This window comes from Oratosquilla oratoria, chromosome 29 (genome assembly GCF_046742065.1).
Source record: "Oratosquilla oratoria isolate Oo_2021 chromosome 29, ASM4674206v1, whole genome shotgun sequence".
Lineage (NCBI taxonomy): Eukaryota > Metazoa > Arthropoda > Malacostraca > Stomatopoda > Squillidae > Oratosquilla > Oratosquilla oratoria.
Window position 1 is genome coordinate 40,989,865 of NC_134805.1, and position 2,500 is coordinate 40,992,364.

Consider the following 2,500-nt stretch of genomic DNA (forward strand, 5'->3'; position numbering starts at 1 on the left):
TCTTGCAAGTGTTAAACGTGTGTGGGAGCGGAAAGATCTCAGCTCCATACTTCCTAAGTCTCACACCTCCCGCGTTGCAGTCTTCCTCGCAGATCCCAAATCCACTCGGAACAGTCCTTCCGCAAATCGTACAGTTACATGCCCGTCTCAACCTGTTGTTTCATGTCTCAGTACATATAAAATACTACAGTCTTATACCAAGAGCTCATGATACAAATTTAATCCCGGTTACTGTGAGAGTTTGCGTTAGAGTTTAACAGGTTCCTTGTGTGGGTTACGTCCCTCTTAGGATGGATAACGTCGTTTAGCGTTCAGCAAAATACATTGATGAAAGTGGACCTTGTGCTTTGATAGGTTTAAAGAAATCTTCGTTGTGTGGTTTCTGACGAAGTAGTGTGTGTGTGCGCTGCACACGGTTTTGCGTCTTCTGAAACTATCAAAAGAGGAAGAGGAGTAGGAGGAGGAAGAAGAAAAGGAACAAGAACAGGAACGAATGGGAGGAGGAGGAGGAGGAGGAGGAGGAAGAAGAAAAGGAACAAGATCAAGGAATGAAAGAACGAATGGGTGTCGATGACTCGGAGGCCGCCAGGCTCCTCTCGGCTGAATGAAAATCGTCTGGCCTTAGCCAAAACAAAATCATCAAAGATCGTCATACATAGTCTGATTGTTATCAATGATTCTATCCAGCTGAGGGAATCCCTTGGGTGATCCCAGGACTAGACCCATCTCGATGATAGGTGGTAAGAGACATGGAACTGCATAGTGTAGACCTTATGGTCTCTTGTAGTCTCTTCCATTCATATGTTCTTATGTTATTCTGGCTGTCAGACGATTTCATTGAGCTGAGGGAACCCTCCTTCTCCGCACCCGGACGTAAAGAAAACCTTCACCTTAACTTCATTGGGAGTTCCCCGCCAAGGAATGTCGGGCGCGGTAACTGCGCCATTCTGGTGACCTTCGAGAAGTCTATAAATTTAGGCGCACACACACATGAGCGAAAACACAAAAAGTCTACGGGAAGTACGCGACCAGTTTCGTTACAAAATCTTTATAAGAAAACGTGAGCGGACGGATTCAGTTGCGACCTCTTGATCTCCCATCATGTGCTCCATCTTGCTTGTCACACTTCGCCACACAAGGTGGCAGCCACTATTTCTTGTATTATGGCTGCCGTCAATTATTTCCCTGACAGCTAAGGGGCTATAGTTTATCTCATTGAAGTTCCTCCGTATTGTGAACCAAGTTTCTTTTTATTCTGGCTACCGATAGTATTTTCTTTTTATCATCTTCGAGTTTAGACATCATTTGCGAGAAGAGTCTTGCCTTGTTTTCCCTTTAGCTTAAGGTAGACGATTTCATTCAATTGAAAGGGAAACCCTTCCCGTGCAAGGTCCAAAATCTTGTCGGACCTTCGTCTAGCGTACCTTGTCCACTTCAGAAACTTTAATGTAACTAAAACCAGACAATCTTATTCAGCTTAAGGTAATACTTTTGTACTTTCTATGAGTAACCCATTTGAAGAACTATTTGCCCACTTGAAGAAAAGATCTCTGTGCTTTCGTACGTTAGGTTACTGGCGAGTGTAGTTACTTGGCGAACGCCAAACAATTCCATTTCACTTGGGAAAGAAATAGAAAATTCGCTTCTTCGAATTTTATTTTCTGAAACTGAAATCACGGAAATATTTAGATTCGTCTCCTTTGCTCCTGTAAAGTCCTTGGAAGCATCCTGACCAATTCTAGACGATCTTATAAAGTTAAGGGGACAAAAGGAAACAACGATCTTATAAAGTTAAGGGAACAAAAAGAACTGGTCTAGCGACGGCTAGAAGAAAATTAAAAATGCTACCCACTACGGGAGGAATCCATCGAGAGAGAGAGAGAGAGAGAGAGAGAGAGAGAGAGAGAGAGAGAGAGAGAGAGAGAGAGAGAGAGAGAGAGAGAGAGAGAGAGAGAGAGAGAGAGAGAGAGAGAGAGAGATTGAGGAGAGAGAGAGAGAGAGAGAGAGAGAGAGAGAGAGAGAGAGAGATTGAGAAAGGGAGACAGAAAGAGAGAGAGAGAGAGAGAGAGAGAGAGAGAGAGAGAGAGAGAGAGAGAGAGAGAGAGAGAGAGAGAGAGAGAGAGAGAGAGAGAGAGAGAGAGAGAGAGAGAGAGAGAGAGAGAGAGAGAGAGAGAGAGAGAGAGAGAGAGAGAGAGGGGGGGGAAGTAAATGCCACGAAGATGAATGAAATAGCCTAACGATAGCCAGAGGAAAAAGAAGAGTAGCACTCTGTACGGAAGGGGGATGGAGGAAGGCGATATTTACCTAAGCGATTTCCTTTCCTCCAGACGATTTTTTTTGGCGCCAGCCAGAATGAAGCAGATCAAGCATGCCGCTACCGAGTCGCAAGGATCTTTCCTTGAGATCAAAGGGCCCTTGTTGCCTTTACTCTCATCATGTCCTGTCTTTTGATAAAGGATTGCAAAGGAAAAGCATGCCCACAGGAGACCTTTTGGTCCAT

General features: G+C 44.5%; 1 protein-coding gene across 1 annotated transcript in view; it reads left to right on the plus strand.

Annotated features, from left to right (window-relative positions):
- Positions 1 to 2,500, plus strand: part of LOC143040746 (paramyosin, long form-like) — a 129,455-nt gene that overhangs the window by 488 nt on the left and 126,467 nt on the right. The window lies entirely within an intron of this gene.